The sequence below is a fragment of the Bufo bufo genome, unplaced genomic scaffold (genome assembly GCF_905171765.1).
Source record: "Bufo bufo unplaced genomic scaffold, aBufBuf1.1, whole genome shotgun sequence".
Classification (NCBI taxonomy): domain Eukaryota; kingdom Metazoa; phylum Chordata; class Amphibia; order Anura; family Bufonidae; genus Bufo; species Bufo bufo.
Window position 1 is genome coordinate 1 of NW_024400415.1, and position 26395 is coordinate 26395.

The following is a 26395-nucleotide window of genomic DNA, read 5'->3' on the forward strand; positions in this document are numbered from 1 at the left end:
ACCTCTGCCATGCTACCTCTGTCTTCTGTCTGGGTGCTGAGGCCTAAGTCAAATAAAGCGGTCTTCTGCTGTGCTGGGGGATATGAAGCTAATCTCTGACCTCTCTCCTCTGTCTGGGTCCAAAGGCCTAAATCACTGAAAGAGGCCTTCTCCTGTGGTGTGTGATATGATGCCAGAATATGTGCTGTGGGGCCTCTCTCCTCTTCCTGGGTGCAGGGGTCAAATAAACTAAATTGTGGCCTACTCCTGTGGTGGCTGATATGATGCCAGAATATGTGCTGTGGGGCCTCTCTCCTCTTCCTGGGTGCGGGGGTCAAAGTAACTCAATGGTGGCTTCTCCTGTGGTGGCTGATATGATGCCAGAATATGTGCTGTGGGGCCTCTCTCCTCTTCCTGGGTGCAGGGGTCAAAGTAACTCAATGGTGGCTTCTCCTGTGCTGATTGATATAAAGCTGATGGTTGTGCCATCTGACATGGTTGCCAGGGTCTGATTCAATGGGGGCCTACTCCTGTGGTGGGTGATCTAAATGCCTGATTCTCTGCTGTGAAACCTCTCTCCTCCGTCTGGGTGTAGGGGTCAAAGTCTTTCAAAGTCGCCTTCTCCTGTGCTGATTGATATGAAGCTGATGGTTGTGCCATCTGACATGGTTGCCGGGGTCCCATTAAATTGTGGCCTACTCCTGTGGTGGTTGATATGATGCCTGATTCTCTGATGTGGAACCTCTCTCCTCTGTTTGGGTGAAGGGGTCAAAGTAACTAAATGGTGGCTTCTCCTGTGGTGGCTGATATGATGCCAGAATATGTGCTGTGGGGCCTCTCTCCTCTTCCTGGGTGCAGGGGTCAAAGTAACTCAATGGTGGCTTCTCCTGTGGTGGCTGATATGATGCCAGAATATGTGCTGTGGTGCCTCTCTCCTCTTCCTGGGTGCGGGGGTCAAAGTAACTCAATGGTGGCTTCTCCTGTGGTGGCTGATATGATGCCAGAATATGTGCTGTGGTGCCTCTCTCCTCTTCCTGGGTGCGGGGGTCAAAGTAACTCAATGGTGGCTTCTCCTGTGGTGGCTGATATGATGCCAGAATATGTGCTGTGGTGCCTCTCTCCTCTTCCTGGGTGCAGGGGTCAAAATAACTAAATGGTGGCTTCTCCTGTGGTGGTTGATATGATGCCTGATTCTCTGCTGTGAAACCTCTCTCCTCCATCTGGGTGTAGGGGTCAAAGTCTTTCAAAGTCGCCTTCTCCTGTGCTGATTGATATAAAGCTGATGGTTGTGCCATCTGACATGGTTGCCAGGGTCTGATTCAATGGGGGCCTACTCCTGTGGTGGGTGATCTAAATGCCTGATTCTCTGCTGTGAAACCTCTCTCCTCCGTCTGGGTGTAGGGGTCAAAGTCTTTCAAAGTCGCCTTCTCCTGTGCTGATTGATATGAAGCTGATGGTTGTGCCATCTGACATGGTTGCCGGGGTCCCATTAAATTGGGGCCTACTCCTGTGGTGGTTGATATGATGCCTGATTCTCTGATGTGGAACCTCTCTCCTCTGTTTGGGTGAAGGGGTCAAAGTAACTAAATGGTGGCTTCTCCTGTGGTGGCTGATATGATGCCAGAATATGTGCTGTGGGGCCTCTCTCCTCTTCCTGGGTGCAGGGGTCAAAGTAACTCAATGGTGGCTTCTCCTGTGGTGGCTGATATGATGCCAGAATATGTGCTGTGGTGCCTCTCTCCTCTTCCTGGGTGCGGGGGTCAAAGTAACTCAATGGTGGCTTCTCCTGTGGTGGCTGATATGATGCCAGAATATGTGCTGTGGTGCCTCTCTCCTCTTCCTGGGTGCGGGGGTCAAAGTAACTCAATGGTGGCTTCTCCTGTGGTGGCTGATATGATGCCAGAATATGTGCTGTGGTGCCTCTCTCCTCTTCCTGGGTGCAGGGGTCAAAGTAACTAAATGGTGGCTTCTCCTGTGGTGGTTGATATGATGCCTGATTCTCTGCTGTGAAACCTCTCTCCTCCATCTGGGTGTAGGGGTCAAAGTCTTTCAAAGTCGCCTTCTCCTGTGCTGATTGATATAAAGCTGATGGTTGTGCCATCTGACATGGTTGCCGGGGTCTGATTCAATGGGGGCCTACTCCTGTGGTGGGTGATCTAAATGCCTGATTCTCTGCTGTGAAACCTCTCTCCTCCGTCTGGGTGTAGGGGTCAAAGTCTTTCAAAGTCGCCTTCTCCTGTGCTGATTGATATGAAGCTGATGGTTGTGCCATCTGACATGGTTGCCGGGGTCCCATTAAATTGGGGCCTACTCCTGTGGTGGGTGATCTAAATGCCTGATTCTCTGCTTTGAAACCTCTCTCCTCCGTCCGGGTGTAGGGGTCAAAGTCTGTCAAAGTCGCCTTCTCCTGTGCTGATTGATATAAAGCTTATGCTTGTGCCATCTGACATGGTTGCCGGGGTCTGATTCAATGGTGGCCTACTCCGGTGGTGGGTGATCTAAATGCCTGATTCTCTGCTGTGTAACCTCTCTCCTCCGTCTGGGTGTAGGGGTCAAAGTAACTAAATGGTGGCCTACTCCTGTGGTGGGTGATATGATGCCTGGTTCTCTGCTGTGGGACCTCTCTCCTTTGTCTGGGTGCTGTGGTCAAAATAATAGTAAGTGACCTTCTCCATTGGTGGGTGACTTGAAGCCTGATTCTGTGCTATGGGACCTCACTCCAATTAATATTGTTTAATTTTTATTTATTTTATGTTAACTCATCATTTCCCTATCTACATTTGTTTGCAGGGGATTTAACTACATTTTGCTGCCTTTTGCAGCCCTCTAGCCCTTTCCGGGTGTGTTTTACAGCCTTTTTAGTGCCCAAAAGTTCGGGTCCCCATTGACTTCTATGGGGTTCGGGTTCGGGATGAAGTTCGGGTCGAGTTCGGATCCCGAACCCGAACATTTTTCGAAAGTTCGGCCGAACTCGTCGAACCCGAACATCCAGGTGTTCGCTTAACTCTAGTTGTGACCACTAGATAAATTCATTGGCTTTGCACACGCAATTGCCATTTAAGGCAAAGATAATTAAGTTTCCAAGTCATTTCTTAAAGATAGAAATTATATAAACCTATGTAAAGAACTGTGGTGTTATAAATGTTTCCTTTCATTGCAAGAAATAAATTTCACAGACTTTCACCAGGATGGCGGAGGGGTTAAGGCGTTAGACTTAAGATCCAATGGATTTGTATCCGTGTGGGTTCAAACCATGCTCCTGGTATATCCTTTCTTTAAAAACACTGAAGGAAAGTACAGTTGGTCCTTGGAGCAAGCGTTTCATTATCAGCAATCAAGAATTCATTATGAAAATTTGACTTTTTCTGGATGCAGTCTCAAAATGTCAACCTTGGGTTAATCAAAAACAAATCAAAGCCATTTGTACATACCACACTGGCCAAGTGGTTAAGGTTTTGGAAATAAAATCCAAAAGATTTGTATCTATTTGGGTGTAAACCCCTCTCCAAACGTGAGGCTTATATTTGAAATTCTACCAAGTTTCCTTCAAAGGAGCCAATCCTGGAATAACATTGAAGCTATTTTTGCATAGTCACAAAAAATTTCACCTGTCGCAACAATGAACTTTATGTTAACAACACTGCATAAATTCCTGGGCTTTAAACTCAAATTGCTACTTAAAGCAAAGAAAATTAGGATTCAAAGTCAGTTATTGAAGAAAGAAATTGTATAAACCTACATAAAGAGCTTTGTTGTTATAACTGTTGAAACGCTGAAGGTGACAACAGTTGACCCTCGGAGCAAGCGTTTTATTTTTAGCCATCAACATTTCATTATGAAAATTCAGCTTTTTGTGTATGTAGTCTCAAAATGCCAACCTAGGGTTCATGAAGAGCAAATGATAGCCATTTGTTCATTGGTTCTTAGCAGGGTGACAAAATGGTTAAGGATTTGGAAATAAAACCATTAGATGCGTATCCATGTGGGTGTGAACACCTCTCCAAGTGTGAGGTTTACCTTTCGGAGGTCTGTCACATTTCCTGCAAAGGAGCCAACCCTAGAGCAACATTGAAGCTGTACGCGCATGGTCACAAGAACTTTCCCCTGTCGCAACAATGAACTTTATGTTATGACCAAGACATGAATTCCTTGGCTTTAGAGTCAAAATTGCTATTTAACCACCTCCGGACCGCTGTACGCACAGACGCGTCCTGGAGGTGGTTGATTCATTCCTCCTGGACGCGCCGGCGCGTCCTCTCGCGAGACGCGAGATTTCCTGTGAACGCGCGCACACAGGCGCGCGCGCTCACAGGAACGGAAGGTAAGAGAGTTGATCTCCAGCCTGCCAGCGGCGATCGTTCGCTGGCAGGCTGGAGATGTGTTTTTTTTAACCCCTAACAGGTATATTAGACGCTGTTTTGATAACAGCGTCTAATATACCTGCTACCTGGTCCTCTGGTGGTCCCCTTTGTTTGGATCGACCACCAGAGGACACAGGTAGCTTAGTAAAGTAGCACCAAGCACCACTACACTACACTACACCCCCCCCCGTCACTTATTAACCCCTTATTAGCCCCTGATCACCCCATATAGACTCCCTGATCACCCCCCTGTCATTGATCACCCCCCTGTCATTGATAACCCCCCTGTAAAGCTCCATTCAGACGTCCGCATGATTTTTACGGATCCACTGATAGATGGATCGGATCCGCAAAACGCATCCGGACGTCTGAATGAAGCCTTACAGGGGCGTGATCAATGACTGTGGTGATCACCCCATATAGACTCCCTGATCACCCCCCTGTCATTGATTACCCCCCTGTCATTGATCATCCCCCTGTAAAGCTCCATTCAGACGTCCGCATGATTTTTACGGATCCACTGATAGATGGATCGGATCCGCAAAACGCATCCGGACGTCTGAATGAAGCCTTACAGGGGCATGATCAATGACTGTGGTGATCACCCCATATAGGCTCCCTGATCACCCCCCTGTAAAGCTCCATTCAGATGTCCGCATGATTTTTACGGATGCACTGATAGATGGATCGGATCCGCAAAACGCATCCGGACGTCTGAATGAAGCCTTACAGGGGCATGATCAATGACTGTGGTGATCACCCCATATAGACTCCCTGATCACCCCCCTGTCATTGATTACACCCCTGTCATTGATCAACCCCCTGTAAAGCTCCATTCAGATGTCCGCATGATTTTTACGGATGCACTGATAGATGGATCGGATCCGCAAAACGCATCCGGACGTCTGAATGAAGCCTTACAGGGGCGTGATCAATGACTGTGGTGATCACCCCATATAGACTCCTTGATCACCCCCCTGTAAAGCTCCATTCAGATGTCCGCATGATTTTTACGGATGCACTGATAGATGGATCGGATCTGCAAAACGCATACGGACGTCTGAATGAAGCCTTACAGGGGCATGATCAATGACTGTGGTTATCACCCCATATAGACTCCCTGATCACCCCCCTGTCATTGATTACACCCCTGTCATTGATCAACCCCCTGTAAAGCTCCATTCAGATGTCCGCATGATTTTTACGGATGCACTGATAGATGGATCGGATCCGCAAAACGCATACGGACGTCTGAATGAAGCCTTACAGGGGCATGATCAATGACTGTGGTGATCACTCCATATAGACTCCCTGATCACCCCCCTGTAAAGCTCCATTCAGATGTCCGCATGATTTTTACGGATGCACTGATAGATGGATCGGATCCGCAAAACGCATCCGGACGTCTGAATGAAGCCTTACAGGGGCATGATCAATGACTGTGGTGATCACCCCATATAGACTCCCTGATCACCCCCCTGTCATTGATTACACCCCTGTCATTGATCAACCCCCTGTAAAGCTCCATTCAGATGTCCGCATGATTTTTACGGATGCACTGATAGATGGATCGGATCCGCCAAACGCATCCGGACGTCTGAATGAAGCCTTACAGGGGCGTGATCAATGACTGTGGTGATCACCCCATATAGACTCCCTGATCACCCCCCTGTCATTGATTACCCCCCTGTCATTGATTACCCCCCTGTAAAGCTCCATTCAGAAGTCCGCATGATTTTTACGGATCCACTGATAGATGGATCGGATCCGCAAACCGCATCCGGACGTCTGAATGAAGCCTTACACGGGCGTGATCAATGACTGTGGTTATCACCCCATATAGACTCCCTGATCACCCCCCTGTCATTGATTACCCCCCTGTAAAGCTCCATTCAGATGTCCGCATGATTTTTACGGATGCACTGATAGATGGATCGGATCCGCAAAACGCATCCGGACGTCTGAATGAAGCCTTACAGGGGCATGATCAATGACTGTGGTTATCACCCCATATAGACTCCCTGATCACCCCCCTGTCATTGATCACCCCCCTGTCATTGATCACCCCCCTGTCATTGATCACACCCCTGTCATTGATCACACCCCTGTCATTGATCACCCCCCTGTCATTGATCACCCCCCTGTCATTGATCACCCCCCTGTCATTGATCACCCCCCTGTCATTGATCACCCCCCCTGTCATTGATCACCCCCCCTGTCATTGATCACCCTCTGTAAGGCTCCATTCAGACATTTTTTTGGCCCAAGTTAGCGGAATTTATTTCTTTTTTTCTTACAAAGTCTCATATTCCACTAACTTGTGTCAAAAAATAAAATCTCACATGAACTCACCCTACCCCTCACGGAATCCAAATGCGTAAAAATTTTTAGACATTTATATTCCAGACTTCTTCTCACGCTTTAGGGCCCCTAGAATGCCAGGGCAGTATAAATACCCACATGTGACCCCATTTCGGAAAGAAGACACCCCCAGGTATTCCGTGAGGGGCATATTGAGTCCATGAAAGATTGAAATTTTTGTCCCAAGTTAGCGGAACGGGAGACTTTGTGAGAAAAAAATTAAAAATATCAATTTCCGCTAACTTGTGCCAAAAAAAAAAAAATTCTATGAACTCGCCATGCCCCTCATTCAATACCTTGGGGTGTCTTCTTTCCAAAATGGGGTCACATGTGGGGTATTTATACTGCCCTGGCATTCTAGGGGCCCCAAAGCGTGAGAAGAAGTCTGGTATCCAAATGTCTAAAAATGCCCTCCTAAAAGGAATTTGGGCACCTTTGCGCATCTAGGCTGCAAAAAAGTGTCACACATCTGGTATCGCCGTACTCAGGAGAAGTTGGGGAATGTGTTTTGGGGTGTCATTTTACATATACCCATGCTGGGTGAGAGAAATATCTTGGTCAAATGCCAACTTTGTATAAAAAAATGGGAAAAGTTGTCTTTTGTCAAGATATTTCTCTCACCCAGCAAGGGTATATGTAAAATGACACCCCAAAACACATTCCCCAACTTCTCCTGAATACGGCGATACCACATGTGTGACACTTTTTTGCAGCCTAGGTGGGCAAAGGGGCCCATATTCCAAAGAGCACCTTTAGGATTTCACAGGTCATTTACCTACTTACCACACATTAGGGCCCCTGGAAAATGCCAGGGCAGTATAACTACCCCACAAGTGACCCCATTTTGGAAAGAAGACACCCCAAGGTATTCCGTGAGGGGCATGGCGAGTTCATAGAATTTTTTATTTTTTGTCACAAGCTAGTGGAAAATGCTGATTTTTTTTTTTTTTTTTTCATACAAAGTCTCATATTCCACTAACTTGTGACAAAAAATAAAAACTTCCATGAACTCACTATGCCCATCAGCGAATACCTTGGGGTCTCTTCTTTCCAAAATGGGGTCACTTGTGGGGTAGTTATACTGCCCTGGCATTCTAGGGGCCTAAATGTGTGGTAAGGAGTTTGAAATCAAATTCTCTAAAAAATGACCTGTGAAATCCGAAAAGTGCTCTTTGGAATATGGGCCCCTTTGCCCACCTAGGCTGCAAAAAAGTGTCACACATCTGGTATCGCCGTACTCAGGAGAAGGTGGGGAATGTGTTTTGGGGTGTCATTTTACATATACCCATGCTGGGTGAGAGAAATATCTTGGTCAAATGCCAACTTTGTATAAAAAAATGGGAAAAGTTGTCTTTTGCCAAGATATTTCTCTCACCCAGCATGGGTATATGTAAAATGACACCCCAAAACACATTCCCCAACTTCTTCTGAGTACGGAGATACCAGATGTGTGACACTTTTTTGCAGCCTAGGTGGGCAAAGGGGCCCATATTCCAAAGAGCACCTTTCGGATTTCAGAGGTCATTTTTTACAGAATTTGATTTCAAACTCCTTACCACACATTTGGGCCCCTAGAATGCCAGGGCAGTATAACTACCCCACAAGTGACCCCATTTTGGAAAGAAGAGACCCCAAGGTATTCGCTGATGGGCATAGTGAGTTCATGGACGTTTTTATTTTTTGTCACAAGTTAGTGGAATATGAGACTTTGTATGAAAAAAAAAAAAAAAAAAAAATCATCATTTTCCACTAAATTGTGATAAAAAATAAAAAATTCTAGGAACTTGCCATGCCCCTCACGGAATACCTTGGGGTGTCTTCTTTCCAAAATGGGGTCACTTGTGGGGTAGTTATACTGCCCTGGCATTCTAGGGGCCCAAATGTGTGGTAAGGAGTTTGAAATCAAATTCTGTAAAAAATTACCTCTGAAATCCGAAAGGTGCTCTTTGGAATATGGGCCCCTTTGCCCACCTAGGCTGCAAAAAAGTGTCACACATCTGGTATCTCCGTACTCAGAAGAAGTTGGGGAATGTGTTTTGGGGTGTCATTTTACATATACCCATGCTGGGTGAGAGAAATATCTTGGCAAAAGACAACTTTTCCCATTTTTTTATACAAAGTTGGCATTTGACCAAGATATTTCTCTCACCCAGCATGGGTATATATAAAATGACACCCCAAAACACATTCCCCACCTTCTCCTGAGTACGGCGATACCAGATGTGTGACACTTTTTTGCAGCCTAGGTGGGCAAAGGGGCCCATATTCCAAAGAGCACCTTTCGGATTTCACAGGTCATTTTTTACAGAATTTGATTTCAAACTCCTTACCACACATTTGGGCCCCTAGAATGCCAGGGCAGTATAACCACCCCACAAGTGACCCCATTTTGGAAAGAAGAGACCCCAAGGTATTTCGTGATGGGCATAGTGAGTTCATAGAAGTTTTTATTTTTTGTCACAAGTTAGTGGAATATGAGACTTTGTAAGAAAAGAAAAAAAAAAGAAAAAAATCATCATTTTCCACTAACTTGTGACAAAAAATTAAAAGTTCTATGAACTCACTATGCCCATCAGCGAATACCTTAGGGTGTGTACTTTCCGAAATGGGGTCATTTGTGGGGTGTTTGTACTGTCTGGCCATTGTAGAACCTCAGGAAACATGACAGGTGCTCAGAAAGTCAGAGCTGCTTCAAAAAGCGGAAATTCACATTTTTGTACCATAGTTTGTAAACGCTATAACTTTTACCCAAACCATTTTTTTTTTACCCAAACATTTTTTTTTTATCAAAGACATGTAGAACAATAAATTTAGAGCAAAATTTATATATGGATCTCGTTTTTTTTGCAAAATTTTACAACTGAAAGTGAAAAATGTCATTTTTTTGCAAAAAAAATCGTTAAATTTCAATTAATAACAAAAAAAGAAAAAATGTCAGCAGCAATGAAATACCACCAAATGAAAGCTCTATTAGTGAGAAGAAAAGGAGGTAAAATTCATTTGGGTGGTAAGTTGCATGACCGAGCAATAAACGGTGAAAGTAGTGTAGGTCAGAAGTGTAAAAAGTGGCCTGGTCTTTCAGGGTGTTTAAGCACTGGGGGCTGAGGTGGTTAAGGAAAAGATAATTAAGCTTTAAAGTTAGTTCATAAAGATAGAAATTGTTTAAACCTATAGAAAGTGCTGTGGTGTTATAACTGCTACCTTTGATGGCAAGCGTCCAGTTCACAGATTTTCACCAGGATGGCCGAGTGGTTAAGGCGTTGGACTTAAGATCCAATGGATATATATCCGCGTGGGTTCAAACCCCACTCCTGGTAGCCCTTTTCTTTAAAACGCTGAGGGTGATGACAACTAACACTCTGAGCAAGCTTTTTTCGGCCATCAACATTTCAATAATAATCTTTGGCTTTTATGTGTATCCATATGGGTGTGAACCACTCTCCAAGCGTAAGGATGTTTTTTGGAGTTCTCCCAAGTTTCCTACAAAGGAGCCAATCCTGGAATAACATTGAAGCTATTCTTGCATGGTCATAAAAACTTTCTCTAGTCGTCGCAACAATGATGTTTATGTTGTGACCACTAGATAAATTCATTGGCTTTGCACACGCAATTGCCATTTAAGGCAAAGATAATTAAGTTTCCAAGTCATTTCTTAAAGATAGAAATTATATAAACCTATGTAAAGAACTGTGGTGTTATAAATGTTTCCTTTCATTGCAAGAAAATTTTTTCACAGACTTTCACCAGGATGGCGGAGGGGTTAAGGCGTTGGACTTAAGATCCAATGGATTTGTATCCGCGTGGGTTCAAACCCTACTCCTGGTATATCCTTTCTTTAAAAACACTGAAGGAAAGTACAGTTGGTCCTTGGAGCAAGCGTTTCATTATCAGCAATCAAGAATTCATTATGAAAATTTGACTTTTTCTGGATGCAGTCTCAAAATGTCAACCTCGGGTTAATCAAAAACACATCAAAGCCATTTGTACATACCACACTGGCCAAGTGGTTAAGGTTTTGGAAATAAAATCCAAAAGATTTGTATCTATTTGGGTGTAAACCCCTCTCCAAACGTGAGGCTTATATTTGAAATTCTGCCAAGTTTCCTTCAAAGGAGCCAATCCTGGAATAACATTGAAGCTATTTTTGCATAGTCACAAAAACTTTCACCTGTCGCAACAATGAACTTTATGTTAACAACACTGCATAAATTCCTGGGCTTTAAACTCAAATTGCTACTTAAAGCAAAGAAAATTAAGATTCAAAGTCAGTTATTGAAGAAAGAAATTGTATAAACCTACATAAAGAGCTTTGTTGTTATAACTGTTGAAACGCTGAAGGTGACAACAGTTGACCCTCGGAGCAAGCGTTTTATTTTTAGCCATCAACATTTCATTATGAAAATTCAGCTTTTTGTGTATGTAGTCTCAAAATGCCAACCTAGGGTTCATGAAGAGCAAATGATAGCCATTTGTTCATTGGTTCTTAGCAGGGTGACAAAATGGTTAAGGATTTGGAAATAAAACCATTAGATGCGTATCCATGTGGGTGTGAACACCTCTCCAAGTGTGAGGTTTACCTTTCGGAGGTCTGTCACATTTCCTGCAAAGAAGCCAACCCTAGAGCAACATTGAAGCTGTACGCGCATGGTCACAAGAACTTTCCCCTGTCGCATCAATGAACTTTATGTTATGACCAAGACATGAATTCCTTGGCTTTAGAGTCAAAATTGCTATTTAAGGAAAAGATAATTAAGCTTTAAAGTTAGTTCATAAAGATAGAAATTGTTTAAACCTATAGAAAGTGCTGTGGTGTTATAACTGCTACCTTTGATGGCAAGCGTCCAGTTCACAGATTTTTACTAGGATGGCCGAGTGGTTAAGGCGTTGGACTTAAGATCCAATGGATATATTTCCGCGTGGGTTCAAACCCCACTCCTGGTAGCCCTTTTCTTTAAAACGCTGAGGGTGATGACAACTAACACTCTGAGCAAGCTTTTTTCGGCCATCAACATTTCAATAATAATCTTTGGCTTTTATGTGTATCCATATGGGTGTGAACCACTCTCCAAGCGTAAGGATGTTTTTTGGAGTTCTCCCAAGTTTCCTACAAAGGAGCCAATCCTGGAATAACATTAAAGCTATTCTTGCATGGTCATAAAAACTTTCTCTAGTCGTCGCAACAATGATGTTTATGTTGTGACCACTAGATAAATTCATTGGCTTTGCACACGCAATTGCCATTTAAGGCAAAGATAATTAAGTTTCCAAGTCATTTCTTAAAGATAGAAATTATATAAACCTATGTAAAGAACTGTGGTGTTATAACTGTTTCCTTTCATTGCAAGAAATAAAAGCGCATAGACTTTCACCAGGATGGCCGAGTGGTTAAGGCGTTGGACTTAAGATCCAATGGATATGTATCCGCGTGGGTTCAAACCCCACTCCTGGTATATCCTTTCTTTAAAAACGCTGAAGGAAAGTACAGTTGGTCCTGGGAGCAAGTGTTTCATTATCAGCAATCAAGATTGCATTATGAAAATTTGACTTTTTCTGGATGCAGTCTCAAAATGTCAACCGTGGGTTAATCAAAAACAAATCAAAGCCATTTCTACATACCACACTGGCCAAGTGGTTAAGGTTTTGGAAATAAAATCCAAAAGATTTGTATCTATTTGGGTGTAAACCCCTCTCCAAACGTGAGGCTTATATTTGAAATTCTGCCAAGTTTGCTTCAAAGGAGCCAATCCTGGAATAACATTGAAGCTATTTTTGCATAGTCACAAAAACTTTCACCTGTCGCAACAATGAACTTTATGTTAACAACACTGCATAAATTCCTGGGCTTTAAACTCAAATTGCTACTTAAAGCAAAGAAATTTAAGATTCAAAGTCAGTTATTGAATAAAGAAATTGTATAAACCTACATAAAGAGCTTTGTTGTTATAACTGTTGAAACGCTGAAGGTGACAACAGTTGACCCTCGGAGCAAGCGTTTTATTTTTAGCCATCAACATTTCATTATGAAAATTCAGCTTTTTGTGTATGTAGTCTCAAAATGCCAACCTAGGGTTCATGAAGAGCAAATGATAGCCATTTGTTCATTGGTTCTTAGCAGGGTGACAAAATGGTTAAGGATTTGGAAATTAAACCATTAGATGCGTATCCATGTGGGTGTGAACACCTCTCCAAGTGTGAGGTTTACCTTTCGGAGGTCTGTCACATTTCCTGCAAAGGAGCCAACCCTAGAGCAACATTGAAGCTGTACGCGCATGGTCACAAGAACTTTCCCCTGTCGCAACAATGAACTTTATGTTATGACCAAGACATGAATTCCTTGGCTTTAGAGTCAAAATTGCTATTTAAGGAAAAGATAATAAAGCTTTAAAGTTAGTTCATAAAGATAGAAATTGTTTAAACCTATAGAAAGTGCTGTGGTGTTATAACTGCTACCTTTGATGGCAAGCGTCCAGTTCACAGATTTTCACCAGGATGGCCGAGTGGTTAAGGCGTTGGACTTAAGATCCAATGGATATATATCCGCGTGGGTTCAAACCCCACTCCTGGTAGCCCTTTTCTTTAAAATGCTGAGGGTGATGACAACTAACACTCTGAGCAAGCTTTTTTTGGCCATCAACATTTCAATAATAATCTTTGGCTTTTATGTGTATCCATATGGGTGTGAACCACTCTCCAAGCGTAAGGATGTTTTTTGGAGTTCTCCCAAGTTTCCTACAAAGGAGCCAATCCTGGAATAACATTAAAGCTATTTTTTTTTTTTTTTTTTTTTTTAAATTTTTATTTAGCACATAAGAAAGTTTACAGTGTAACATTACACCAAACAGTGGTGTGAATCGGTACCATACACAGAATCATAAATGAGCATTGTTATATTTCATGGAAGATTAAGGAAGAGGAACCTTGCAGAGAGATACAGGAGATATTCAGTATATATGGGTTATGGACAATAGACAATAGACTAGGGCCGTAGAGGGGAAAACCCCTGTAGTCTAGCCTGTCTCAGTGACAGGATATACACTCTCAGACCCTGTATTGTGTACATAGTTCGCTTAGGGATTGGGGATGAAGGTGGGGGTTGAAAATACCCAAGCTCTATTTCTCAATCTCGATCCCATCCCTCCAACCCTGCTCCCATTCCGTCGGCATAGCTCATAAAGCTTAGATATAATAATCCATAAGGTGGTCAGAGGGTTGATTAGGGATAGTTAATGCTGTTGAAATCTGTATTTAGTCCAGGGGGCCCATTTTTTTAGGTGGGTTAAATGGGACCGTGACTCCCAAGAGGCCATTTCCTCAAAACGGTGGATTTGGTCCACTTTGAGTCTCCATTGCTCTAGTGTGGGAAGGCTAGTTTGTAGCCAATGCTTAGGAACCAGAAGACGGGCTGCTATCAAGAGCTGCTTAAAAAGGTAGGAGGGGGGCAATGATGTTTTGTTGTTGAAGAAGGTAAGCAGTGCTCCATATGGGGAGATGGCTATATTAGAGGAGCATATTTGATTGCAAATCCGAAAGATTTCTGTCCACCATTTGTTGATAGCTGGACATGCCCACCAAATGTGTAAAAAGGTGCCTAACTCACTTTGACATCTCCAACATAACTTGGAAGTGGGTCTAGTAAAGTGTGAGGACTTGATTGGGGTAATGTACCACTGCGAAAGGATCTTATATCCGTTCTCCTGAATTCTAACACATCTAGATGACTTGTGTGGAATTTCAAATAACGTAGGTAACATTTGGAGAGGGAGATCCACGCCAGTTTCTAGTTCCCAGGAGCGGATAAATGCTGGTTTTATAGTTAATGGAGGGGTTCTGAGTTTGTTATATATTAGGGAGATAGGTTTTTTAGGGGGAATGGGGTTAATTATTAAAGCTTCAAGCCATGTGAGGGGGCGAAGGAGTTCACCATTCATGTTACTTTTATGAACAAATGATTTGACAAGTGGGATGAGGTTGAAATCACATGGTTGTGGATTTAGGATACTTCTGATGGTGTCATTCGTTGGCACTAATCCCTGTGGTTCCAGGAGATGGGAGATTGGTGTGGAAGAGGAGCTAATTGAGCTAGAGGAGGAATATCTAGGACCGCTGGAGGATGAGCCAAGGATATCACTAACTGTGACCAGAGGAGAAGGGAAGGGAATAGAGCAATGATTAAGATTCCACCACTTCCAGGCTTCAACTGTGGCTTTAATAATTGGGTAAGGTTGTAGGTTTGTTGGGGGGGGAGAGGGATGGCCCAGGCATAAAGCTCGAGTTGGCATTCCAATAATACTTTGTTCCATGGCCACCCAAGATTTGCTGTCTGTGCTTCTCAGCCAGTCAATGACACGTGACATAAGTATAGCTTTTCCGTATAGTTCCGGATCTGGGAGCCCTATTCCGCCCGATGAACGTGACCGGGATAGGAGAGAGTAGGCAAGTCTCGCTTTTTTACCATTCCATATGAAGGTTCTAAATCTTTGCTTTAAGGCAGAGTAGTATGATCTAGGGATGGGGATTGGGAGAACCTGTTGGAGGTATGTGAGGCGTGGAATAATGAGAGCAGATAAGATGTTTTTTCTTCCAAACCATGAAAGGGTTGGAGCTGATTTGGCGAGTTTGTCTAGGGCTGTAAATAATGCGGTCTTTAAGGGAATGTAGTTTAGTGTATACAAGTCTGAGATAGAAGGACTAAGTTTCACCCCTAGGTAAGTAATGGTAGGTGAAGACCAATTAAAAGGGGAGTTTTTCATTAAGGAAAGTCTACGCTGCGGTGTAATTCCTATACTAATGATAGTGGACTTGCTCTCATTGATCTTAAAATCTGACACTATGCTATAATTCTTTAGGTGTTCCTGAATAATGGGGAGGGAGGTATTGGGGTTGGAAGTCATTATCATAACATCATCTGCGAATGCCGCAATTTTGTGGGATCTACCCCCTAGGAATATACCTTTAATCTCGGGATCTATTCTAAGTCTAGATAGAAGCGGCTCCATTGCTAAAATGAATAAGAGGGGGGAAAGGGGACAACCTTGACGGGTTCCATTTTGGATTCGGAAGGGGGAGGAGAGGTCGCCATTGACCATTACTCTGGCGGTGGCCTGGTTATACATAGCAAATACAGCCTTGACATATGGATCAGGCAGGCCGAAGAATGCTAAGACATGTCGCAAGTAATTCCAATTTATGCGATCAAACGCTTTTTCAGCGTCAGTGCTGAGAAGAACAAGAGGAGTAGAGGTATGTCTGGCAAAACATAGAGCATTAATAACTCTAGTAGTATTGTCTCTACCTTCCCTATTACGCACAAAGCCTACCTGATCCATATGTACCAGCTGAGGGAGAAGGACAGCTAGGCGATTGGCCAGCAATTTCGCTAAAATTTTAAGGTCAGTATTTAGGAGGGATATTGGCCTGTAGTTTGCGCATATCTTAGGGTCTTTCCCCTCTTTTGGAATCAGGGCTATGTGGGCAGACACCATATCTCTTGATAATGGGATACCTTGCATAGATTGGTTGCATACCTTCAATAGGTGGGGTAGAAGATGTTTTTTGAAAGTTTTATAATAGAACGCAGGGAGTCCATCTGGACCTGGGCTTTTTCCTTGCGGCATTTGGGCCAAGGCTATGTTTATTTCATCCATGGTGAATGGAGCTTCCAGCGATTCTTTTTGTTTGACAGATAAAGTCGGACAGGACGTTGAGTTGAGAAATGTATCGACTAGTGAGGGGTGAGATGCTAAGGGGATGGAGGTTGGGAGGTTATATAGGTTTTCATAAAAGTCCCTGAATTGTTTAGCTATCTTAGATGAAGCAAATACCGGATCACCCGTAGGGGAGGACAATTGGTGAATGTAATTGTCAGCTCTTCTAGCTTTTATTCTATTTATGAGGAATTTGGTGGCTTTGTCCCCATGCGCGAAGAACTTGTATTGAGAGTTAAGGTAATACTTAGCCGAATTGGTTTGCATTAGGGCTTTTAATTCAGCTCTTGTTTTAGAAAGCTCTTGTAATTGGAATTCCGAGTGGGTATTCTTGTGGGTAGATTCCAGCTTGTTTATTTTAGATAGGAGGTTATTAATGTTACTTTCTCTAGTTTTTTTAAGATGCGACCCTAGGCTAATAAACTCGCCCCTTATGAAGGGTTTGTGGGCATCCCATATGGTTTGTGGTGAAAGTTCCGGCAGAGAATTCAAGGCAAAGTATTCTTCCAAAAGTAACCCAATTTTCTTTATGGAATCTGAGTTCCCGAGGATAAACTCATTGAGTCGCCAGTTAAAGTTTTTAGGTTTGTGGGTAGGAGAGAACACCTTTATAAAGATTGGTGCATGATCCGACAGATGTATCGAACCGATCTTGGCCGACTGGCATAGTTGGAGATGCTCTTTTGAGATAAAAAGGTAATCTATGCGGTGGTAGCTGTTGTGTAGGTGGGAATAGAATGTAAAGTCTAGGGTGTTGGGATTATGGGTACGCCAAACATCTATCAAATGGAGATCCCATAGGGTATTTCTGATAAATTTTAGGGAGCGCTTGGAGTGGGAGGTTTTGTGTGTTGATGAATCCAATTGGGGATCAAGGGCTATATTTAGGTCCCCACCCAAAACCACAATACCTTCCTTAAATGACATTATTAATGGGGATATGGAAGAAAGCCATGCGGCCTGCTTAGTGTTTGGTGCATATAAATTTATGAAGGTATACTTTTGAATCCCTATATTCCCTTTGACCATAATGAATCTACCCTCTGGGTCCAGCAATTGGTCGATATATTTGAAGGGAATTTTCCTTTTAAATCCTATACTTACTCCCCCGGATGAGGCAGAGCACCCCCCACAGTGGAACCAGAGTGGGTAGTGGGAGAATTCCATATTGGGATAATGGTTGAACCTGAAATGCGTCTCCTGGAGAAGCAGCACATCCGAGCCCTCTTTGCGTAATATAGAGAAGATCTGGCTTCTTTTAGAGGGTGAATTGAAACCCTTTACATTATATGAAGCTATGTGTATATCAGCCATGGATGTGGGTTATTGTGGCTAGAGTGATGCTAGGTGTGCTGGTCCCCCAGGAGAGGACACTCACGGTTTCAGGCGTCTCCACCCCATCCAGGAGAGAAGCCGGATCTCTCAAGTCCCGTCCGTCTCCCACCATGTTCAAGTATATGTGTATCAGGTACCTAGAACTAAACAAAGGGGAAAGGGAAAAAGTGAGAACATAACATAAAACCAAAAGAACAACCAGTCTGCGGGGTGACCCACTGGTATAAAGCATGGGGGAAAGGTTGGTCAGTGACCGGTTAACATACCGTTTTGCACTTAAATTGCAATCAGGTGAAAAACTAATGTTAATTTAAACTATCATCGGGAATTCAGTGAAGGGGAGAAGCTATTAAAGCCCTCCTCAAGAAGTAATAAGAAGAAAGGACAATAGAATAGGGGGGAGTGGGGGAAGAAGTTAGACAGGTGAAGCATATGATATAATATTAGGCATAAAAGTAGTATCCTAACAAGCTGGTCTCATTCCTGGTTTCACTAGCAGTAAATAAAGCTATATGGGTAGACTTTATCGAAAGTCCCCATATTAAGATAAAGCAGATTATCTGGATGAATCCAGGTGAGACCAGAGCTGTAATAGCAATGAAAGGATAAAGAAAAGGAACAAGGAGAGGAAAAAGAAAAAGAAAAAGAAAGGGAAAATACTGTCTCTGTGATGGAGACTTGTATCAGAATGGATCCCGGGTTAATCTTGAGACAGTCTCTTTGGAGTAAGTTGTCGACCTCTCTTCCCCGTCTTGTGGATCTTTGGGGTATGCTGTAAGGTGAAAGCTTCCACGGAAGGGACTTCAGGGAGAGCACCGAGGTCTTGGAATAAGTCCCAATTTTCTATCTGCATTGGTGGAATTTGCAGGTGGTCGTACACAGCATCCAGGTCAGCAAAAGCAGTAATATTAATGCGACGGCCTCCTTGAAGAAAGGAAAGTCCAAATGGAAAGTTCCATTTATATAGGATCCTGTTTGCTCTTAGCCAATCTGTCAGAGGCTTAAGGAATTTTCGTTTTCTTAAAGTGGAAGGGGCTAAATCTTGATATATTGCGATCTGGGCCCCTTCAAATAACAGATCTTGTTTATTTCTAGCGGCTTCTTGTACAGCGGATTTTACTTGAAAGTTTAAAAACTTGCAAATTATATCTCTTGGGGGTTCCTCCGCCTTGGGTTTTGGGCGCAGTGCCCTATGTGCCCTTTCCAACACGATCTCTGAAGTGAAATCTGGGCCTAGGAGCGATGTGCACAAAGAGATTACTGCAGCCGGGATGTCACCAGGAAGTAACGCTTCAGGGATCCCTCTTATGCGCAGGTTGTTTCTTCGGCCTCTATTTTCTTGATCTTCTAAGGCGTTTTGTAACTGGTTCAGGTAGGTCCCACATTTCTGGAGTGAGTTGGAGGTGGCCCTCTGGTGATCTGTGATCTGTACTTGCTGATTCTCAAGGGCTTCCACTCTATCCCCTATATGGCGCATGTCTTGGCGCATGGCTGCAACTTCGCTCAACAGGGGTTCAAGGGCTTTACCCAGGGTGCTTTTTAAGTAATTTCTGGTAATAGGGAGGGACCCCTTACCTTGCGGTTCTTCACCATCACTCTCTTCTTCCGATCTAGCCCTTTGAGACTGAGCGGGCGCCATTTTGGAGTCGCGAGCCACATATGAGACGGCTGCTTTCTTCAGGAACTTTTCCATATCACCCCCTGCGATCTGATTTTTATTGGTATTGGGGTGCTCCCCGGCTTTGGGGTTCCCGATTTTTACCATTTTGTAGACTTTTCGCTAAAGATAGCTAGTGCATAGGACGGTCTGTAGAGCAGAGCTCCGGATCAAGCTGCCATCTCAGTCCGGCGCTAGCTCCGCCCCCAACATTAAAGCTATTCTTGCATGGTCATAAAAACTTTCTCTAGTTGTCGCAACAATGATGTTTATGTTGTGACCACTAGATAAATTCATTGGCTTTGCACACGCAATTGCCATTTAAGACAAAGATAATTAAGTTTCCAAGTCATTTCTTAAAGATAGAAATTATATAAACCTATGTAAAGAACTGTGGTGTTATAACTGTTTCCTTTCATTGCAAGAAATAAAAGCACATAGACTTTCACCAGGATGGCCGAGTGGTTAAGGCGTTTGACTTAAGATCCAATGGATTTGTATCCGCGTGGGTTCAAACCTTACTCCTGGTATATCCTTTCTTTAAAAACACTGAAGGAAAGTACAGTTGGTCCTTGGAGCAAGCGTTTCATTATCAGCAATCAAGAATTCATTATGAAAATTTGACTTTTTCTGGATGCAGTCTCAAAATGTCAACCTTGGGTTAATCAAAAACAAATCAAAGCCATTTGTACATACCACACTGGCCAAGTGGTTAAGGTTTTGGAAATAAAATCCAAAAGATTTGTATCTATTTGGGTGTAAACCCCTCTCCAAACGTGAGGCTTATATTTGAAATTCTGCCAAGTTTCCTTCAAAGGAGCCAATCCTGGAATAACATTGAAGCTATTTTTGCATAGTCACAAAAACTTTCACCTGTCGCAACAATGAACTTTATGTTAACAACACTGCATAAATTCCTGGGCTTTAAACTCAAATTGCTACTTAAAGCAAAGAAAATTAAGATTTAAAGTCAGTTATTGAAGAAAGAAATTGTATAAACCTACATAAAGAGCTTTGTTGTTATAACTGTTGAAACGCTGAAGGTGACAACAGTTGACCCTCGGAGCAAGCGTTTTATTTTTAGCCATCAACATTTCATTATGAAAATTCAGCTTTTTGTGTATGTAGTCTTAAAATGCCAACCTAGGGTTCATGAAGAGCAAATGATAGCCATTTGTTCATTGGTTCTTAGCAGGGTGACAAAATGGTTAAGGATTTGGAAATAAAACCATTAGATGCGTATCCATGTGGGTGTGAACACCTCTCCAAGTGTGAGGTTTACCTTTCGGAGGTCTGTCACATTTCCTGCAAAGGAGCCAACCCTAAAACAACATTGAAGCTGGTCACAAGAACTTTCCCCTGTCGCAACAATGAACTTTATGTTATGACCAAGACATGAATTCCTTGGCTTTAGAGTCAAAATTGCTATTTAAGGAAAAGATAATTAAGCTTTAAAGTTAGTTCATAAAGATAGAAATTGTTTAAACCTATAGAAAGTGCTGTGGTGTTATAACTGCTACCTTTGATGGCAAGCGTCCAGTTCACAGATTTTCACCAGGATGGCCGAGTGGTTAAGGCGTTGGACTTAAGATCCAATGGATATATATCCGCGTGGGTTCAAACCCCACTCCTGGTAGCCCTTTTCTTTAAAACGCTGAGGGTGATGACAACTAACACTCTAAGCAAGCTTTTTTCGGCCATCAACATTTCAATAATAATCTTTGGCTTTTATGTGTATCCATATGGGTGTGAACCACTCTCCAAGCGTAAGGATGTTTTTTGGAGTTCTCCCAAGTTTCCTACAAAGGAGCCAATCCTGGAATAACATTAAAGCTATTCTTGCATGGTCATAAAAACTTTCTCTAGTCGTCGCAACAATGATGTTTATGTTGTGACCACTAGATAAATTCATTGGCTTTGCACACGCAATTGCCATTTAAGGCAAAGATAATTAAGTTTCCATGTCATTTCTTAAAGATAGAAATTATATAAACCTATGTAAAGAACTGTGGTGTTATAACTGTTTCCTTTCATTGCAAGAAATAAAAGCGCATAGACTTTCACCAGGATGGCCGAGTGGTTAAGGCGTTGGACTTAAGATCCAATGGATATGTATCCGCGTGGGTTCAAACCCCACTCCTGGTATATCCTTTCTTTAAAAACGCTGAAGGAAAGTACAGTTGGTCCTGGGAGCAAGCGTTTCATTATCAGCAATCAAGATTGCATTATGAAAATTTGACTTTTTCTGGATGCAGTCTCAAAATGTCAACCGTGGGTTAATCAAAAACAAATCAAAGCCATTTGTACATACCACACTGGCCAAGTGGTTAAGGTTTTGGAAATAAAATCCAAAAGATTTGTATCTATTTGGGTGTAAACCCCTCTCCAAACGTGAGGCTTATATTTGAAATTCTGCCAAGTTTCCTTCAAAGGAGCCAATCCTGGAATAACATTGAAGCTATTTTTGCATAGTCACAAAAACTTTCACCTGTCGCAACAATGAACTTTATGTTAACAACACTGCATAAATTCCTGGGCTTTAAACTCAAATTGCTACTTAAAGCAAAGAAAATTAAGATTCAAAGTCAGTTATTGAAGAAAGAAATTGTATAAACCTACATAAAGAGCTTTGTTGTTATAACTGTTGAAACGCTGAAGGTGACAACAGTTGACCCTCGGAGCAAGCGTTTTATTTTTAGCCATCAACATTTCATTATGAAAATTCAGCTTTTTGTGTATGTAGTCTCAAAATGCCAACCTAGGGTTCATGAAGAGCAAATGATAGCCATTTGTTCATTGGTTCTTAGCAGGGTGACAAAATGGTTAAGGATTTGGAAATAAAACCATTAGATGCGTATCCATGTGGGTGTGAACACCTCTCCAAGTGTGAGGTTTACCTTTCGGAGGTCTGTCACATTTCCTGCAAAGGAGCCAACCCTAGAGCAACATTGAAGCTGTACGCGCATGGTCACAAGAACTTTCCCCTGTCGCAACAATGAACTTTATGTTATGACCAAGACATGAATTCCTTGGCTTTAGAGTCAAAATTGCTATTTAAGGAAAAGATAATTAAGCTTTAAAGTTAGTTCATAAAGATAGAAATTGTTTAAACCTATAGAAAGTGCTGTGGTGTTATAACTGCTACCTTTGATGGCAAGCGTCCAGTTCACAGATTTTTACTAGGATGGCCGAGTGGTTAAGGCGTTGGACTTAAGATCCAATGGATATATATCCGCGTGGGTTCAAACCCCACTCCTGGTAGCCCTTTTCTTTAAAACGCTGAGGGTGATGACAACTAACACTCTGAGCAAGCTTTTTTCGGCCATCAACATTTCAATAATAATCTTTGGCTTTTATGTGTATCCATATGGGTGTGAACCACTCTCCAAGCGTAAGGATGTTTTTTGGAGTTCTCCCAAGTTTCCTACAAAGGAGCCAATCCTGGAATAACATTAAAGCTATTCTTGCATGGTCATAAAAACTTTCTCTAGTCGTCGCAACAATGATGTTTATGTTGTGACCACTAGATAAATTCATTGGCTTTGCACACGCAATTGCCATTTAAGGCAAAGATAATTAAGTTTCCAAGTCATTTCTTAAAGATAGAAATTATATAAACCTATGTAAAGAACTGTGGTGTTATAACTGTTTCCTTTCATTGCAAGAAATAAAAGCGCATAGACTTTCACCAGGATGGCGGAGGGGTTAAGGCGTTGGACTTAAGATCCAATGGATATGTATCCGCGTGGGTTCAAACCCCACTCCTGGTATATCCTTTCTTTAAAAACGCTGAAGGAAAGTACAGTTGGTCCTGGGAGCAAGCGTTTCATTATCAGCAATCAAGATTGCATTATGAAAATTTGACTTTTTCTGGATGCAGTCTCAAAATGTCAACCGTGGGTTAATCAAAAACAAATCAAAGCCATTTCTACATACCACACTGGCCAAGTGGTTAAGGTTTTGGAAATAAAATCCAAAAGATTTGTATCTATTTGGGTGTAAACCCCTCTCCAAACGTGAGGCTTATATTTGAAATTCTGCCAAGTTTGCTTCAAAGGAGCCAATCCTGAAATAACATTGAAGCTATTTTTGCATAGTCACAAAAACTTTCACCTGTCGCAACAATGAACTTTATGTTAACAACACTGCATAAATTCCTGGGCTTTAAACTCAAATTGCTACTTAAAGCAAAGAAAATTAAGATTCAAAGTCAGTTATTGAAGAAAGAAATTGTATAAACCTACATAAAGAGCTTTGTTGTTATAACTGTTGAAACGCTGAAGGTGACAACAGTTGACCCTCGGAGCAAGCGTTTTATTTTTAGCCATCAACATTTCATTATGAAAATTCAGCTTTTTGTGTATGTAGTCTCAAAATGCCAACCTAGGGTTCATGAAGAGCAAATGATAGCCATTTGTTCATTGGTTCTTAGCAGGGTGACAAAATGGTTAAGGATTTGGAAATAAAACCATTAGATGCGTATCCATGTGGGTGTGAACACCTCTCCAAGTGTGAGGTTTACCTTTCGGAGGTCTGTCACATTTCCTGCAAAGGAGCCAACCCTAGAGCAACATTGAAGCTGTACGCGCATGGTCACAAGAACTTTCCCCTGTCGCAACAATGAACTTTATGTTATGACCAAGACATGAATTCCTTGGCTTTAGAGTCAAAATTGCTATTTAAGGAAAAGATAATTAAGCTTTAAAGTTAGTTCATAAAGATAGAAATTGTTTAAACCTATAGAAAGTGCTGTGGTGTTATAACTGCTACCTTTGATGGCAAGCGTCCAGTTCACAGATTTTCACCAGGATGGCCGAGTGGTTAAGGCGTTGGACTTAAGATCCAATGGATATATATCCGCGTGGGTTCAAACCCCACTCCTGGTAGCCCTTTTCTTTAAAACGCTGAGGGTGATGACAACTAACACTCTGAGCAAGCTTTTTTTGGCCATCAACATTTCAATAATAATCTTTGGCTTTTATGTGTATCCATATGGGTGTGAACCACTCTCCAAGCGTAAGGATGTTTTTTGGAGTTCTCCCAAGTTTCCTACAAAGGAGCCAATCCTGGAATAACATTGAAGCTATTCTTGCATGGTCATAAAAACTTTCTCTAGTCGTCGCAACAATGATGTTTATGTTGTGACCACTAGATAAATTCATTGGCTTTGCACACGCAATTGCCATTTAAGGCAAAGATAATTAAGTTTCCAAGTCATTTCTTAAAGATAGAAATTATATAAACCTATGTAAAGAACTGTGGTGTTATAAATGTTTCCTTTCATTGCAAGAAATAAATTTCACAGACTTTCACCAGGATGGCGGAGGGGTTAAGGCGTTGGACTTAAGATCCAATGGATTTGTATCCGTGTGGGTTCAAACCCTACTCCTGGTATATCCTTTCTTTAAAAACACTGAAGGAAAGTACAGTTGGTCCTTGGAGCAAGCGTTTCATTATCAGCAATCAAGAATTCATTATGAAAATTTGACTTTTTCTGGATGCAGTCTCAAAATGTCAACCTTGGGTTAATCAAAAACAAATCAAAGCCATTTGTACATACCACACTGGCCAAGTGGTTAAGGTTTTGGAAATAAAATCCAAAAGATTTGTATCTATTTGGGTGTAAACCCCTCTCCAAACGTGAGGCTTATATTTGAAATTCTGCCAAGTTTCCTTCAAAGGAGCCAATCCTGGAATAACATTGAAGCTATTTTTGCATAGTCACAAAAACTTTCACCTGTCGCAACAATGAACTTTATGTTAACAACACTGCATAAATTCCTGGGCTTTAAACTCAAATTGCTACTTAAAGCAAAGAAAATTAAGATTCAAAGTCAGTTATTGAAGAAAGAAATTGTATAAACCTACATAAAGAGCTTTGTTGTTATAACTGTTGAAACGCTGAAGGTGACAACAGTTGACCCTCGGAGCAAGCGTTTTATTTTTAGCCATCAACATTTCATTATGAAAATTCAGCTTTTTGTGTATGTAGTCTCAAAATGCCAACCTAGGGTTCATGAAGAGCAAATGATAGCCATTTGTTCATTGGTTCTTAGCAGGGTGACAAAATGGTTAAGGATTTGGAAATAAAACCATTAGATGCGTATCCATGTGGGTGTGAACACCTCTCCAAGTGTGAGGTTTACCTTTCGGAGGTCTGTCACATTTCCTGCAAAGAAGCCAACCCTAGAGCAACATTGAAGCTGTACGCGCATGGTCACAAGAACTTTCCCCTGTCGCAACAATGAACTTTATGTTATGACCAAGACATGAATTCCTTGGCTTTAGAGTCAAAATTGCTATTTAAGGAAGAGATAATTAAGCTTTAAAGTTAGTTCATAAAGATAGAAATTGTTTAAACCTATAGAAAGTGCTGTGGTGTTATAACTGCTACCTTTGATGGCAAGCGTCCAGTTCACAGATTTTCACCAGGATGGCCGAGTGGTTAAGGCGTTGGACTTAAGATCCAATGGATATATATCCGCGTGGGTTCAAACCCCACTCCTGGTAGCCCTTTTCTTTAAAACGCTGAGGGTGATGACAACTAACACTCTGAGCAAGCTTTTTTTGGCCATCAACATTTCAATAATAATCTTTGGCTTTTATGTGTATCCATATGGGTGTGAACCACTCTCCAAGCGTAAGGATGTTTTTTGGAGTTCTCCCAAGTTTCCTACAAAGGAGCCAATCCTGGAATAACATTGAAGCTATTCTTGCATGGTCATAAAAACTTTCTCTAGTCGTCGCAACAATGATGTTTATGTTGTGACCACTAGATAAATTCATTGGCTTTGCACACGCAATTGCCATTTAAGGCAAAGATAATTAAGTTTCCAAGTCATTTCTTAAAGATAGAAATTATATAAACCTATGTAAAGAACTGTGGTGTTATAAATGTTTCCTTTCATTGCAAGAAATAAATTTCACAGACTTTCACCAGGATGGCGGAGGGGTTAAGGCGTTGGACTTAAGATCCAATGGATTTGTATCCGCGTGGG

General features: G+C 42.1%; 7 non-coding genes across 7 annotated transcripts; all 7 read left to right on the forward strand.

Annotated features, from left to right (window-relative positions):
* Positions 1-9935: 9935 nt before the first annotated feature.
* TRNAL-UAA lies at positions 9936-10018 on the forward strand. Its single transcript has one exon. It is a non-coding gene; the product is annotated as a tRNA-Leu (tRNA).
* Positions 10019-12068: 2050 nt separating this feature from the next.
* Positions 12069-12151, forward strand: TRNAL-UAA. Its single transcript has one exon. It is a non-coding gene; the product is annotated as a tRNA-Leu (tRNA).
* Positions 12152-13184: 1033 nt separating this feature from the next.
* Positions 13185-13267, forward strand: TRNAL-UAA. Its single transcript has one exon. It is a non-coding gene; the product is annotated as a tRNA-Leu (tRNA).
* Positions 13268-20950: 7683 nt separating this feature from the next.
* Positions 20951-21033, forward strand: TRNAL-UAA. The gene has a single exon. It is a non-coding gene; the product is annotated as a tRNA-Leu (tRNA).
* A 426-nt stretch (positions 21034-21459) lies between these two features.
* TRNAL-UAA lies at positions 21460-21542 on the forward strand. Its single transcript has one exon. It is a non-coding gene; the product is annotated as a tRNA-Leu (tRNA).
* Positions 21543-24200: 2658 nt separating this feature from the next.
* TRNAL-UAA lies at positions 24201-24283 on the forward strand. Its single transcript has one exon. It is a non-coding gene; the product is annotated as a tRNA-Leu (tRNA).
* Positions 24284-25824: 1541 nt separating this feature from the next.
* Positions 25825-25907, forward strand: TRNAL-UAA. The gene has a single exon. It is a non-coding gene; the product is annotated as a tRNA-Leu (tRNA).
* Positions 25908-26395: the final 488 nt, after the last annotated feature.